The sequence below is a fragment of the Salminus brasiliensis genome, chromosome 3 (genome assembly GCF_030463535.1).
Source record: "Salminus brasiliensis chromosome 3, fSalBra1.hap2, whole genome shotgun sequence".
In the NCBI taxonomy this organism is placed as follows: domain Eukaryota; kingdom Metazoa; phylum Chordata; class Actinopteri; order Characiformes; family Bryconidae; genus Salminus; species Salminus brasiliensis.
Window position 1 is genome coordinate 43,404,946 of NC_132880.1, and position 16,007 is coordinate 43,420,952.

At 41.6% G+C, this 16,007-nt stretch overlaps 1 long non-coding RNA gene across 1 annotated transcript in view; it reads left to right on the plus strand.

Moving 5' to 3' along the window:
• LOC140552199 (uncharacterized) overlaps positions 1-16,007 on the plus strand; it is a 111,600-nt gene that overhangs the window by 45,396 nt on the left and 50,197 nt on the right. The window contains exon 2 of the long non-coding RNA XR_011979305.1: positions 13,453-13,580. This is a non-coding gene — a long non-coding RNA (uncharacterized lncRNA). The remainder of the gene's footprint in view (positions 1-13,452; positions 13,581-16,007) is intronic.

Below are 16,007 nucleotides of genomic sequence, written 5' to 3' on the forward strand. Positions count from 1 at the left end.
TGTGGAGCTGAACCTGGCTTTGATTAAAGACTCTCGAGATTAAGGATTAGGTGGTGCATGGCCTGGCCTGACGTAATGGTCCAGACAATCTTTTTTATCAGAGCCATTCTGTCCTTCATGCCGGTGCGACTCATCTGCAGCCGTAATTTAAGCCCAGAGCTCTTAGGGTTCATTCATCATGCAGGCATGCGATGCTTAGTCACCAGTGCAGGCCTGATAGGGAGAGCACCCGATACTTTACAATCTCGTACGAGCCCCCAAAACACCCACAAATAGTTGAGAGGTAAATTATGCAAATTGGAGCAGTATCTAATCTGTTGAGTAACTCTGCTTGAGTGGTAGGTTGGGATCAAAGCAGGCAAATGTGGCTCATCTGTGAGCCACCCCACCCATTCTCCAAAAAGAGGTAGACAGCCACTGCTGACCCTAGGTGGACCATCGATCACATCTGTACTTTATCTACAAGAAGGTGCTGGTGACACAAAACACGGAGGACCAAATACATGACCACTATGTGGAGCAAGTCTTCAAACGTAAACAACGGCTGGAGTGAAGCTAAGCGTCCGTCACCTTTTGCTCATAGTTCTCTGCTGACTAGTGAATCAGGTTTAATGGTATCGCAGCCATACAATCATAGGGATGCAGCCTGATATTTTCTCACCTAATGCTAATTCCACACAGCACCACATACACTAATCAGCCACAACATTAAAACCACTGAGAGAAGAAGTGAATAACATTGATCATCTCATTACAGCAGAATCTCTCAAAGAGTGGGATCTACATATTAGGCAGCAAGTGGATCTTGGGTCTAGAAGCTGATGTACTGGAAACAGGAAAAAAGGGTAAGTGTAAGATATATTTATGGCATTTAGCAGACGCTCTTTTCCAGAACAACTGGAGTTGGTGTTATAAGGCCCAAAATGTAAAACCTACTTTAAAAAGCCATGACCCTGCAAGGCATGAGCAGCTAATAATCCTAATGTAGCAATCTGCTAAACTTTGCAAAACCTGTGAAGAACAAATAAAATAAGTGCAAATAAAATAAATGCTTTAACCGATTCCATTAAATCTTGAAAGAGGCCTTCAGTAGGTCTTTAGTTCACTGTTCGAACACTCAGAATAATCCGGATACCTGTATTTCATGCATCCTGAGAGAGATTGGGTGGGTCAAGCCAAGCCATAATTGGTACAGATTAGCTTTTGACCATCGTCATCAGGTTGGGAGGAGCTTGGCCTTTTTTTTTTTTGCTTTATACACCAGAGTCAGGGTTTTATATCGGATGCAGGCCACTGCAAAAAGCCAGTGAAGGGTCGGGCGAGTGACGTGGGTAAACTTCAGAAGATTGAAGACGAGTCAAGCTGCTGGGGAGCTAAGAGTGAGTTGCAGTAGTGAAGTCAGAGTAAGAATCTGAGTCACTTTGACAAGAACCATACTGTGATGGCTAGATGACTGGGTCAGAGCATCTCCAAAACAGGGTCTTTCCTGTATGCATAGGTCACTGTCTACCAAAAGGCTTTACCTTGCAACTTACAGGACATAAGCTTGGGCAAAGTCTTGGTGCCAGAGCCCACAGAACACCTTCAGAGGTCTTGTGGAGTCCATAGCTCAATGAGTAGATTTCGGCAGCACAAGGAGAACCTATAATATATTAGGCATGTGGTGACAGATGCTTTACATTTATGGATGGGTGTCAAAGCAGTGTACAAGTATTCCAGGCAGTTATCAACTTTAAATTGTACAAAAAGAGTTGGGTTAAAGTGTCCCATCACTGCATTTAAAGGATGTGAAAAATGGTAATGGTTAAGTGGTGTGTGGTCAGTCCTTGGAGGATGTGGGGTCTAGATTAGTCTAGGTAGATGTTGGGAAAATTCATAATTTTATGATGATATAATAAACAGTACTGAGTGGGAATCAGCCATGAATCCGTAATCTGCCCGATATTTGAGCCGTTTAAAAATATCTGTATTGGTGCCCGTCACAGTAATCAGAACACAGACATACAGACACCTCACATCCAAAACAGAGCCCCCTTTTACTATGTTCACCTAAAGCAAAGAAAGTGCAAAACCCACACTGGACATAAATATTTCTTGTGCCATCCTTTTTTTCATATTTCTATGAATATATGCAGAGATCTGTAAGGATTATATATGGCACTATTGGGAGTAGTGATCATGAAGGAAGACAAGGCTCTGATATATTGATTTATCGGACTTCAGGAACGGATTTCAGCAGGCTAGGTCCGAGGTCTTCACGGTTATTAATATCACTCAACTCAAGAGATAGCGGTATGAGGGATTCTGCCTCCTCCAAAAGAGCTCTTGGGACACCTGAGGCTATATTTCTTTTGCAAAAGTGCTTCCCCACCTAACAATGGCGCATCATGAGGCCAGGAAACGATCAAGGATGGAAGTAATGTTGGATTCATATTTGTATGAAAGTAAATACTGAAAATAGAACCTTAAGGAGGTACTTGGCGAGGGATACGAACTGTGCAGGAAATGTTTTCACAGTTCCTAAGAATCAATAAATCCCCTGGAGAACTGGGTTGTGATTGTAAAGGCAGAGCCAAAAGAAAATCAATAGGTCTGAGGAAAGGAAAAGGTGTGGGAAGTCTAATCTGCAGTGTATTATCTAAAGTTCACCATCCACACAAGGAGATCAGCTTAACCTGCCCGTATGCAGTGCACTAAATAGCATTTGGCACAGCATGTTCCACAATGTGCAGTGTAAAATGTGGTGTATCATTCTACTGCCATCTACTGGTGAGACCTGGTGGAAATACACCATGCATGCATGTCACAAAACCTAACTGAGTGCTCCTGCTTCCCTGCTTCAACACACCTACTAAACATGACATGTGAGTTGAATCAGGTGTGCTTGAGCAGGAAAACCACAAAACTGTGCAGGAATCTGACCCTCCAAGACTGGAGTTTCCCCACCTCTGACCCATAGCATGTTTGGAAACATGTCCAAAAGTCAGTGCCTTGTGGGTGCAATGTGGGAGTGCCATAAAAACGGTGAATAGTTTAATTGTATGATCCTACAAATAAGTATTATCAAAAACGTAGGCACTAGGCCGTGACATAGGCAGTGGTGGCTCAGCGGTCAGAGCACCGGGCTATCGATAACAGGGTTGTGGGTCCGATACCCGGGCTCAGCAAGCTACCACTGTTGGGCCCTTGAGCAAGGCCCTTTACCCTCTGTGCTCCCTGGGGTGTGCTCCCTGGGGTGTGCTCCCTGGGGTGTGCTCCCTGGGGTGTGCTCCCTGGGGTGTGCTCCCTGGGTGCTGAAGTTGGCTGCCCACCTCTCTGGGTATTTGTGTACTTACTGCTCCTAGTTCACTAGTGTGTGTTCACTACCACAGATGGGTTAAATGCGGAGGACACATTTCGCTGTACATAGTACAGTGACAAATACGTGCACCTTTACATTATTGGGCACCCTTGAGCTCTGAGCTCTCAGATCATTTCAGTCCTTAATTAGATTATGGCCTGTTCTTAATAAAGTATCCTGCATACTTACCACAACAGATAAAAAGTTCTGTAAACAGAAGAAAATACATTAACATTGTGTGACCACCAAAATCAGAATAAAAAAAAAATACCACCTCACCAACTGTTATATAGAGGGTGGATCAATCATGCCTTGGGCTTGTGTTGCAGCCAGTGGCATGAGGAACACTTCCCTGGTATCACAGATAGTCTAACTCGCTAAAGTAATATATCTGGGAATTAGATTTTTTCAACCAATTCACAGATTAATCATTAATTTACTTTTCAACCTACCAGATCCAAAACATCTGCTACACACAGACGTGAATGCCATCAGGATTCCACAAAGTCCAGTTTAAAGTCTAATGAAGTCCCTGTACGAGCGCAGTCTTTACACGGCCCTGTGGCTGTCTGTTGACATGTCTGTTGATGGCTTTAAGCCAACCTTGAGACTTTTTTTTGATCGTGTTGCATCTTGGAATCCTGTAAAACCTTAAATCAGTGGTCAGCTTATTTGTTCTGCAGCCCACCATGCAACAGCTTTTTGACATATTTGTGTGTGTGTATACAATGTGTACACAATTATAAGGCAAGTCTAATCCAAAGTGTTAATAAACCTCAAACGTGAATGTTTAAGTATGTAAAGGTGAGGTTTTGGCTATCTTAGAACATGTGCACAATTAATAGGCAACTATTATTGTGCAGATCTATTACTCAGCTAAATGAAAAAACACCCTGTTCAAGTGAGAATTATAAACAAACAACTCAAAACTTTCCAATAAACATTTCTGACACATAATAAAAATCAGTGATCAAAATATCACCACCCTTCCTTTTTTAATAACAGGGATAAGCCTACCATTCATGGAGTCCCATACCAGTACCCCTCCTCCACCTTGCTGGCATCTGACTGGAAGTGGAGCTCTGGGCCCGTTACTGATCCAGCCATGAGCCCGTCCATCTGGTCCATCAAGAGTCACTCTCGTTTCATCAGTCCATAAAACCTTTATAAAATCTGTCTTCAGATATTCCCTGGACCAGTCTAGACACTTCAGCATGAGTGTTGTTCAGTGGTGGTCAGGTTTCAGCCTTCCTTACCTTGGCCATGTCTCTGAGCACTGAACATCTTGTACTTCTCGGTACTCCAGGTAGGTTGCAATTCTGGAATATGGCAGAACTGGAAGATAATGGCCTGGAAGCTTCACGCTTGATTCTTCTCAAAGCCTTGGCAGTTCATTTGCACCCTGTTGACTATTTGCAACAAAACGTTTGATGGTTCTGTGATTACGCCCCAATATCTTAGCAATTTCAAGAGTGCTGCCACCCTCTGAGAGGCCTTTGGTCATTTTTGACTTTTCAGAGTCAGTCAAATCTCTTTCCCGGCCCAATTTGCCTAAAGAAAAAAGCTGCCTAATACTTATGCACACCTGGATATAGGGTGTTGACCTCCTTAGGCCACACCCTCCCTCATTACACAGACCCACATCACCTGCTATGCTTAAATCCATTAAGCATTCAAGTTTATCCAGCTTGGAGATAGAAAACATGCCTAAGAATGATAATATGGTCAAAATACTCACTTGCCTAATAATTGTGCACACAGTATGTTAATCTAATAGAAAAATACTCATAGTTAAATTAGTAATTAAAGCTTAAAATCACTTGATTTTCAATTGCCAACAAAATGTTTTTGCAAGTCAGATGCGCTACAGCACTGCTAAAAGAGAGTGAGGATGCAGACGTCATGTCTGTTAGAAGAGGTTGTTGTCACTCAGCACCAGGGCAGCAGCTCACTGGGGATGTCTGGAAGAAAGGGCTGCTTTAGGGTAGTCTGGTTGAGGGTGTGCTGAAATGACTGCTTGGTCCCTCATGTCTGAGCGTCAGCCTTCATGCAGAGAAAACCAGAGGATCAGGGGATCAATCAGACGTTGACCATCAAGCTGAAATACAATTGAAAGGTGGAATGGATATGTGTGTGCCTGAATGTGTATGTGTGTGAAAGTGTGTGTTTGAGTGTGTAAGACACAGATGGGCAGGGTCAGAGAAAGAAAGGTGTGATATGAGTCTGGGGAATTGTGTGGTCGTGTCACCGCCAGTCCTAAAACAGCTTTCTGAAAAGGTTTAGTCTCCTGAGAGAGACTCTGCTGGAATGGCTCCGGAAATAGCAGGGCTTACTAGACCCCTCGCAAACGCACGGCCCACACCACACCACACACACACTGAGCCGTCTCTGTCTTTATTCCTTCCCTCCAAATGCATTTAAGAAATCGCTAAATATCATGTCATTAAAAATTGCACAAACCAGAGATGTGGAATTAGGCACTATTGTTTTTTTAATTAATTATAATAAAATATATATAAATATATTCCTTCTGCAAGAGTGGTGTCTGTAATGCTTTTGCTGCTGCTATCCTTTGAGGTTATTAAGCAGGCCTGATAAAGCTTTTAGCAGGAGCGAGAAAATGCTTAATGCTACCAGATCATCACTGTCTTACAAAAAATAAACATTTCATCTCTTTATCTTAATCTTTTTTCCGCACTCTCAGCACAACACACACCAATTCGCCACCACCAAGTCAGTCAGTTTCACTGCAGTGCTGAGAATGTCCCACCACCCAAATAATACCTACTCTGTGGTGGTCAGTCTGGTGGGGTCCTGAACATTGAAGAACAGGGTGAAAGGAGGCTAAGAGAGTCTGCGGAGAAACAGATGGACGAAAGTCTGAAATTACAGAACTACAGAGTGCTCCTAAATGGTGAGCAGAGCTGATCTAATGCACAATGAGTGTAAAAAAAGAAGTGGTATTAATGCTATGGCTGATCGGAGTATGTCACATATATTTTAATCTGTGACAATTAAAAAAACCTTGTATCTTTATTTTTTATGTTTTTTACTTTTGGGCATAAAGGGAATCTGACATATTTACACTGTGTCAGAATAAACTGACCAATAGAAATGCTCCAAAATTACTTCTATTAAAAGTTCATACTTCTCCTGCACAGCTTTTGTTTTGGAGATATACAAGGTTTTTGTGTGACCATGACAATATGTTGGATATAAGGAAATATCGTATCATATCTTTGTCATATCTTTGAAATCTATATATTGCCATATATCAGATTTCCACATGTTTGGATAACTTCTTAATTTGGCCTCAGTATATCAGCTTTGATGAAAGGTTATTTTGTAGACCATTTAGCTGTGGAACTGCCATACCTCTTTTCACCTCCTCTCAAACTCTGGTTCTGCTTGGATCCTGCCACTAGAGGGCCTCCTCCTAAAAGGCATTGTGCTCTGCTAAATCTCAACCCACCAGCAGTGTCAACTGAGTGAGGTGTTTTCGAGCCTCTCCCACGTCAGCACAAAAACAGCTTGAGTGGGGGTGATTCCCCCCAAACCTGGCAACCGATCCGACATCATGAAGACTCCATAATTAGATGAATGTACAAGGGTGTGCGTTGTCCAAATGCAAATGACAGTGGAGATATCAGTACATAACCCCCCTCCCACCCAATATCCCAGGCCTCAAACTGTAAGTGGGTGGTTGAAGGCATAATCTGTATGGGCTGTGTAGCTGGGAAAGAGTAGCCAAGAGCTGGGCTTCACTTTCAGAGCGCCCAACTGAGGAGAATGGAAGAGTCTAACTACCCACTCAAGTCACTTTCTAATGCAAAAGAGAGAGGCTGCCTCTCTGTCAGTACACACTCCACCACGCATAAATCACAGAACTGAGACATACTTAATGCTGGCCTGAATCTTTCAAGTACAAGACAGCACAATGTGCAGAGGCTCATTAGGAGATCTATTATCCATTGGTATTAATTGATTCTGCCTATGGGATTTTGATCTATTATGCACAGCTATTATTCAGTGATTGAACTTTGACTTAATACAGGACATCATAGCAATATATATATATATATATATATATATATATATATATATATAGAGAGAGAGAGAGAGAGACATACACACATATGTAGACACCCCTTCTAATTTAACTACTTTAAGTTGCACCCATTGCTGACACAGATGTGCAAATGTACACACATACACACAGCTTGACTAGACCCTGTTGAGACGTATTGCCAACAGAATAGGACTGTCTGGAGCGAATCAACATGAACCTAGTGGGGTGCAGGGGTATAAAGCCCCCCAGCATTGAGCTGTGGAGCAGTGGAACTGTGTTCTGTGATGATTGGTGCTCTGTCCAATACTTCTGAGATGAGTTGGTAAGTTCTGGATAAACATCCTGTCCTCACCAACGCACTTTTATCTTTATATGCAATCAAATTCTCATGGCAATGCTTCAAAATCTAGTAGAAAGCCAACTCTATTTGGACAGTAGAGCCAGTTACTCCAACAAAAGTAGCATAAAATCTTTTTAATGCGCTTGATTTCAGAAGAAACAATGAATGAGCAGGTGTCCCAATAATTTTGTCCATATAGTGTATATATAAAACATATGTTGAATCCCTCGAATTCAAAATAAAAACCAAATAAAGAGAACCCTATTAAATAAATGAGCTGTTTTTACATTCTCTTACTGAGTAAAACTGTCCAACATTAAATATCTGTGTCACCTCTAGGAGTTTGAGTTCATTTAAAGGGGTCATTAAAGTCAGGTGTTTCAATCAAGAATACAACCTTGGGTCTTTTCTATTAAAGTCTGGTCTTCACCACACAGGTTTATAGGAGGTGTGCTATACCACGTACAAAGGAGACAGCAGACTAAAGACCTCAGAAAAGAGTTATTGAAGCTCATCAGACTGGAAAAGCTAACAAAAGCAATGTGTGTTTGGCCTCTACCAGTCCACTGTGAGGCAGATGATATTCAGCATTACTCCAAGGAGGAGTTGTTGTCCAGCAAGAATCATTTCAAGGGCACGTAATATAACAGGACATCACAAAGAATCCCAATGTAATATCTAAGGACCTACAGGCCTCTCCTTTATCATGTAATATCAATGTTAATCAGTCCTCCATGAGGCAAACCAGTGCTCTGAAAGAATGTCCTGTGGACAAAAGAATGAGTTAAAAAAAAAAAAAAGCTTTTTGGTTTTGTTGGGGGAATGCTTTGTTTTTTCAGGTCAAGAATGGCTCACAATAATTGCTGGACTTATGAATTCAGGGTATCTGTTTATGAAACGAAGCTTAACCACAGGTGGGTTATGCACCAGGACAATGACCCAAGCACACCAATAGCTCTACAAAGAAGTCGTTATAGCAGAAATTCAACATTTTGAAATGGCCAATTCAAAGTGAAGACCTTAGCCCAATGGAATGAAGGAATGGAGGAATTGTCCAAAATCCCTCCAACCTGTTGTGTAGGGTTGATTACCAGTTACTGGAAATGCTTGGGTGAAGTTATTGCAGCTCAAGGAAGTCACACCAGTTACTGAAAACATACTTTTCTCAGTAAATATATGTAATGTTGGATAATTTAACTCTACAAAAATATACTGTTCTGTATAATGTGTTTAATTGGATTCTCCTTATCTAGTTGTAGGAACTTGTGGTGAAGATCTAAACATTTACCAACATTCCTCTGGCATGTTATATATAGGACACGTGTAAATAATGTGCTGATCACAAAATAATGAAGAAAAAAAGAAACAGACTTTTAAACCATCATCTTAGCTCACTGTGCCCACTGTTTCTAGCAGAGTTAACAAGACTCCAGACTCAATTCACTATGAGGCAAGCTTCAAGGTACTGCATTGTTCTCCCAGACCTTCAGTTAAGTACTTTGGCAGAGATATGCCATAAAAGTATATTATACCCTCACCCTTTCTTTTGTCAGAATACTGCACCAACACTACCTAATCAGGAGTAGTGACAGTACTGCAGGAAATACATGTTTTTATAGTGGGCATACCGCAGATCCATAATCAAATGTCCATCTTTGTGTTTGTCTTGTGCTGGCAGAAGCTCAATGTTGAAAATGTGCTCTGAAAATGTTTATTCTCCCTTGCCGCCTAGTTGACTTAACCCAGAGTAGGGCCACAATTCCCAGAGTTCTGCTGAGGACACCTGAGCTTCAGTTTCTGTCGTTTCAGTCTGCTGTTTTTCCTCCTCCTCTGGCAATTAAGCAGATCTAAATGGACAATAAAAAAAAGATCTTGGCTAACGTAGAATGACCTCAAAATGTTATTTTCCTCTTGATTCTAAACATAGTTTTATAATTCATCGTTATGCTTATATTTGCTTATCCAGAGAGACTTAGTTAGTAACAAAATTACATGTAATACAGAGGTGGGCCAATGTAGCATTAGGGGTCTTGCCCAAGGACTCTTATTAGTGTCGTAGAGCATAGTCAACCTGACCAGGAATCAACCTCCAGTCTCCCACATGGTGTGGTAGCTCACCGGTAGGTAGTGGTGTTACCCACTACACTACAATAACACCACCATCCATTATGCTCTAAAGCTTACTGCTTTTTCTGTCTCTCTCCCATTTTCTGAGATATCTTGATGCTGCTGTTTGCTTCAATGCCAATGGAAGTTTTCTATTTGTCCTGTTTTTTTCTGCTTGCCTGTCCTCCAGATCAGTTTCTACCAACATGGAGACTTGCATGTGCCTCCAACACTCTCTGAAAGCCTCACCTTCACTTACTGATACGTACTGATTCACCCTCTTGAGAAGAACAGAAGCATCTACAAGATGGCATACCTTTAATAATTAGCCCATCATCTCTCTATCATTTGGTTTGCTCTTAAAGGCTTTCAACTAGGATTTCTGTAAACCTGCTTTGGGACAACACCTGTGCTTTCACAGTCAAACAGGGCTTTATATTTGCACATCTGCATTCTGACAATTCTATGAGCAGTTCTCACTGAACTTTGTCTTGTCTTTGTATTCCAGATGTCAACTTGATCTCCTGTATTCAGGTTGACTTCCATTTCGTAATTACACTACAAACTGAGGAAATGACTCCCTGATAGCTATTTCCAGAGTTCTAGGCAGCTGCTTAGAGGATCCCAGGACTGTAGACTATTGGGACAAGGTAAAAGGAGTCTGAGCATTTATAATGCTTGAAATGTACATATCCTAACCCTTCCTAACCATGACAAGTGGACATGAACAAGTCATAGCCCATGCTAAGCTGATTAAGGTCTGAGTCCTTGGTAAAGGTTATCTGAGAGCTCAGATATCTTAGCTTAAATACCTTTGCAGGCTAAAATCTTTTCTGAAATTGTGAAAATACAGTTTCTTCTTTAGAGATTTAGAGATGTAGAGATTACTTTCTTTTTTACCAAGCTGCTGCATGACACTGTATATTTGTTGCATTGCAATTTGATTCATTTTAGAAAGTATTTTCAGGCAAAAGAAGTATGCTTGGTTTCTTGCATAGCAGAAAAAATGCCTCAGTGTCTAGTCTGTGCGATTCCTAATACATGTTCAGCTAAGCCACAGGTCGGCCACTGAGTTCTAACAGCACAAATTTAGATGGCTACACTGCAATTTACATAGCCTAATGACAGGCAGTTGTGGTTGACAGTAAATGTAAATCAACATCTCAGGTTTGAACAATATGGTAAATCAGTGAAACAAGAGAGTTTAAATTAGGCCTCTTTGTTCCTAAGCAAAACAGGTTAGCCATGTTAGTTTCCAAGGCATATCTGCAGTAAGATGCCAGCATGAGGTTGGTTCTAATTAGGCAGTTTCATTGTTTATAGTCTGATTTTTCAGTGTTAGACTAGAAAATAAGGAATTAATATGGATTATCATTGAATCGCCAAAGAAACTGAAACAGTGACTGAGAGCTCCTTTGTACTCAGCTTCAAGAAACCCCCTTATCCAGGTATGAAGGACCACCCTGATTGCAACTCAAAAAGCAGCATTTTTCTCAGTGGGGGTCGCTTATGCTCAAATGCAGCCTAACAAAAGCAAGGAAGCTGTGCCTGTCATTGAATATGTGATGGCTCTGATATGACTGAAGCGCATGACCAATAGTATGTAGTTGAAGTGATAAAGAGTTGGAAAAGACAAACAGAGGGAAGTTTTGACAGCAGGAATCCATAAAATGCGTTCCACTCCAAAGAGCTTTATGTTTACCTATAAAAGCTCCAGGAGTGCTTGCAGAGGAGCTGAAGTGTGAGAGGAGCCCAGGGAAATTCCTACATGGGAATTTCTGTGGTGTAATGAGACACAGGAACACTGCCTACAGACAGAAAGAGGGAGGGAAGGGGAGGGAGCAAGAGGACATTCGTCTGCCGAGATGGAAGCATTCCAAGCTTCGGAAAACGAAGCAGCCTGTCCCTCTCCATTTATCTTCTCTCTTTCATTTATCAGTGGAATGATTCTAGGAAAGCCCCATGGACCACTGCTTGAGTCCACAGTCACCTCCCGTCCCCTGTGCTGTCTCCTGGAGAGATAGTAATGCATTGTTTCCGATGTCCAAACCCTCAGATTACAGTGGGATTAAGAAGCATGCATTAGTGAGTCTGGAAATGAGCTGGCCTGATCTCAGGAGTGCATACTTCAGCTACACAATGCTACACAAATGACCAGGATGGAGACTTAGAGTGTGTTCCTTTACTATAACTGTGATTCAGGCTGCCTGGACGTGAAGGAGCTTAACCGAAACAGTTGGGTAACATGTCCCTGAGCGTGGCGAAAAGGAGCTTGAGCCATCGAGTTGAGCGATGGCACATTATGACCCAGGAGAAAGAAAGTAGGCAAAAATTCAGGCTACTTCGCTGAACGCTCTGTTCTTCAGCCAAAGCCTGAGGCCACTCCTGCCTCGGCTGTCCCTTCCCTCCCGCCTTCTCCACACTGCTCGGTGAGGACGCAGAGATGAGCCCATGGCTACAGTGGAGAAAAATGATGTCTGACAGGTGATCGTTATCACTCCAACCGAAAACATCAGCAGTGCCTGTCTGTGTTTAACTTGCTACTCCCTTCCTGAGGAAAGAACCAGTAGTAGTGGACAGCTTTGATGGTCTTGAGATTAATTTGATGCAGCTTCTGTATGATTTTCATTCGTCTGCAGCTCTGTGATGATATCCAGCTCTGATTGGATTGAAATTGTTGAATTTTTAAGCTTTGATGATATTAACAGTAAAAGTGAATGGTACAGTGTAGTGGTGACAACAAAGTCCTTCATGAGTTAGGCTAGGGTTAGAGCATGGTGTTACTGATGCCACAGGTTTGATAGCTATGTCCAATAAACTACACTGTTAAAAAGAAATTGTTGAAAAAACTCAAAACTCAATTGTTAAATATCTCAACAGCTGGTCTCATTTTTTCTTTATTAAAATAAATTGTTTATACAACTTGGATTTGCTTGCTCAAAAAATACTGATAATTCTGTTCAGGCTGTTAAGAACTTCAGGTTACAACTATTACAAAATTTCCATTTAGCAAACCATTGTTTTTTTGTTTTTGAGTTGCAGTTACTAGAGCAAGCTCTGCAGTACTCAGCCAGCATAGTTACACACAGTGAATCAGAAAATAGTAACTTGCTAATGCAGCCTTCAACACTGAGGCCTGACAGACTACATAAAATACAACTGCATACAGAAGAGAATGTGGCCTGTGGGGAATGACTACATACTGATGTCGAGTGGGTGCAGAGACACGTCCAATATGCAGATAAATGATGCCGGGAGCCAATAGGATAGTTTCTGGTACTGCACATGGAAGCACTGTTCAAAGCCCCCTCGTGTCAAAGACTGAGATGGACAGACGTCCATGTACCTTAGTACGCCATGTGTAAAAAAAAAGCTTAATCAATGAGACACATTATGTAACACACAATCGCTTGTTTCAGTAACACAGAGAATCTTGTTGGCACCATAGCAGGGTGAAATCTGTTGACCAAAACAAGTTTTTGCTTTGTCATTTAAGTTTTCTTGCCCCCCCCCCCCCCCAAATTCCACAAATCAGGTGAATGATATGTAGTGTAATGTAATGTAATGTTTTTTTTTGTTGTTGTTTTTTTCTTCCAGTGTACCACCCTCGAGCCCTTAACCCTGGGTGTGTCCAGTAACCCTAAAAAAGACTCCTTTTTCTTACCGACCCCCCTCCTCTCCTTCGTGGCCCAGAAACTGATTCTGTGACATCATGCCATCTTGCCGTAAGTCCAAATGCAGTAAGGGACATAAAGTACCCATGTATTATACTACAAGTGGAGCCAACTATACAACTACAAGTGTATATCAACCAAGCATTTTTTTTGTTTATACAATTACAAGTGGAGCCAGTCCTGAGCATGCTATACCAATACAAATCCTTAGCAATCACTTACCTCTGTATAATGATTTGAATGTAAGTTGCTCTGGATAATTGTTTCTGCCAAACAGCATAAATTTTACCGTAAAACACACTGCTAAAAATGTGATAACCTGAATGAATGATGTTTAATGAGACTGCAGCCACTTACAGGATCCCATTAGGGCTATTACCAGCACTTTATCACCATATGGAAGCTATAAATCGGTAAATGGGAAATGCTGTATTTTTTGTTTTTGCTCATCATAACCACCTCACCTCCATGTCTTGTTCGAAGGTCTACCAGATAGAGTTTCAGTCTTCAAAAAATGTTCCTTAAAGAAACATTCAATTGACTCAAATGTTGCAAAAAGGTTCTGCCAAGAAGCTCCACGTAATGTAAAGGGCCATACTTCTACTGTTCAAATGTTTGTGGACACCTCTTCTAATGAATTAATAATTCAGCTACTTCAAGTTGCATCCATTGCTGAGACAGATGTGGAAATACACACACATACACACAACTTGCATAGTCCTTACAGAGAAGGACTGCAGAGAAGAACATGACTCTCTGGAGAAGATAAACATGATAAACACCATGCCTAAAGCCAAGCTTAGACTAGAGGGGTATAAAGGCCCTAGCATTGAGCCGTGAAGCAGTGGAACCGTGTTTTCTCTGGAATGGTGACGTTCTGTCCAGTACTTGCGGGAAGAGTTAGGGAGGCGATTATCCAAAACCCTGACCTCACTAACATGCCGTCAAATCCTCACAGCAATCCCTGGAGAGTAGAGACAGTTACTCTATCAAAAGAAGGATAAACTTGTTTTTAACACAACAGAAAAAGCAGCAGGTGTCCCAATACTTTTGTCCTTAATAGTGTACGTCCGTATGTAAGCCAAGAACCATTAAGGAACCTGTATTTTTACGAGACCAGGGATTACAGTGTGGGGTCGGTACTGGCACAGTGTCCCCAGAGGACACTGAAGTGAAGTACTCAGCCAAATTGCACAATGGTGAAAGGTAAATGGTGTTCTTGCTCGTTTGTACATTGTTTGCTTGCCTCCACTGCACTCTGTACTTAGTGCTCAGGGCCCTGTGTGATTGCTTGTGATTCATGACTTCAAATCTCTGTAAGAGCAGGACTGCACCCTGCCACCACCCCCGTTAATACATGGTTATAAGATTATAAGACTACCATTCCCAACTCCAATGTTTTCCTATACTCTCTTCAAGTGAAAAAAAGACTGAACTACTAATGTTGCAAACTTTAGTTCAGTTTTCATGCAAGGAATCCTGCGCAGCCTCTTATTACAGCTAGAGCCACTCCCTGGCAACAGTTATCTGTAAGCAAAACTGACCGCAAATGTTTTTCTCTCTCCCATGTCGGAAACGATGCAATTAGCAAATCACTCATTAGCATATTTTAACCTAAGAGAGCATGTCGTCTCTTGGCTTCACTGGGGGACAAATTATGAATGACTCAGAGGCAATTATCTTGACTGCTGTGTGGTCTGATGACTTTTGTTTTCTAGTGAACAATTAGCATCTATCAAGAAGAGGCTGCTAATTGTTGCTTGTTTCTGAGTGATAACAGACTATGCAAGCTCATATGGATCATATGACACACTTACATGACATGACTGCAACTATAAGGCTACTGTAAAGGTTCAGTCATGTGAACACAAGCATGGTTGTGTATTGACAGCCACATCACCAGTCTGACATCATATGAATTTGTTGTTTCGAGTCTTACCAGTAAAAACAACTGACCCAGTGCTTGTTTCTTCCTTCTGATGTGTGTTTAGCTCCTGTTTGGTTCAGCCGAGGTAGTCCAGTTTGTTTTCAAAGAAGTGGACGTTCTGGCACAGGAAAAGCAGCGGCCATGAGACCTGATTCCCATAGCAACCCTTATTCCCATAAGTGAAAGTTCTACCAGAAAACTCTAATGCTATCTCACCTATTACTCCAACCAATCATTTACATTTACATTCATGGCATTTAGCAGACGCTCTTATCCAGAGCAACTTACAAAAATGCTTCACTGTTTACTTACGAATAATAACCATAGCTAGGTATATAGACTAGAATTCAAAAATCCATCGTAGCTTAGATATGGAGACCATAATACTCTACTCTTCCCCCAAGTACTCTTGGAAGAGAAGGGTCTTAAGTCAGCGTTTGAAGACAACGAGCAACTCTGCCGTTCAGACACCCAGAGGAAGTTCGTTACACCACTGCAGTACAGGTCAGAAAAAAAGCCTGGACACTTGTCTTCCATGGATCTTAAAGGAT